Consider the following 879-nt stretch of genomic DNA (forward strand, 5'->3'; position numbering starts at 1 on the left):
TTTTTCAGTGGATACGCCGTCATTTTTGCTCATAAAGGTAAGAGTAATACATCATTCGTAGCTGTAAAGGGTCTACTTTTATTTGTGTGCACTCACAATATCAACAAAACGTTGTGCTTTTATAAAATAAAGAAGACAAACATGATGCGCTTTCTGCCGTCTCGTCTTGAACAGGAGCACTTCACAAAAATGAACCAAAACTCAGCGAATACATATCTCACAGACATGATAAATATATCTGTCACGGTTGGTGGTATTGTGACGAGCACGGAGCGATGAACGAGGAGACCAGGAGTATAAAACAAAGGAGTTTAATGATCTTTTCCAGGGAATCACACGTAGCACAAAGAGTTGACAAACAATTCCAGACAAGGGAGAACAGAACGGGCTAGAACTAAATAGGGCAGATAACGAGGGGCAGACAGGTGAAGAGGATAACTAATAATGAGACACACCTGGAACAAATCAAACTACATTGGGACAGGAACAGGAAGGACCAAATAAGGACAACAGGAACTCAACGGGAACATACACGTGACAATATCTATAGAAAGCTTTAAATTACTACTTAACGAAATAAAACAAATCAAAAACAAAAACCCTTTCATTATAATCATAATCCGTAAAGATGCACTTCTCTCTAAAGGCGCATCTAATGAGGAAATGGCGAGTCAGGATCGGCAACTTCATCGTTGAGACACCGACTCAGAAAACACTAGTTTATTAGTAAATAATTCAAATATCTCCTTACTATTTCCCCCTATCACATTTATGGTAATTACTTTTGCCGGTGCTTTGCGGCAAGCTTAAGCCTATTGCTTGCATTTGAACGCAGAACTGTTCAGCTGCGCTGACGGCACGCACCATACATACTGCTGC

Source organism: Sinocyclocheilus rhinocerous, unplaced genomic scaffold (assembly GCF_001515625.1).
Source record: "Sinocyclocheilus rhinocerous isolate Xijiao unplaced genomic scaffold, SAMN03320098_v1.1 scaffold7011, whole genome shotgun sequence".
NCBI classification, from domain to species: Eukaryota; Metazoa; Chordata; class Actinopteri; order Cypriniformes; family Cyprinidae; genus Sinocyclocheilus; species Sinocyclocheilus rhinocerous.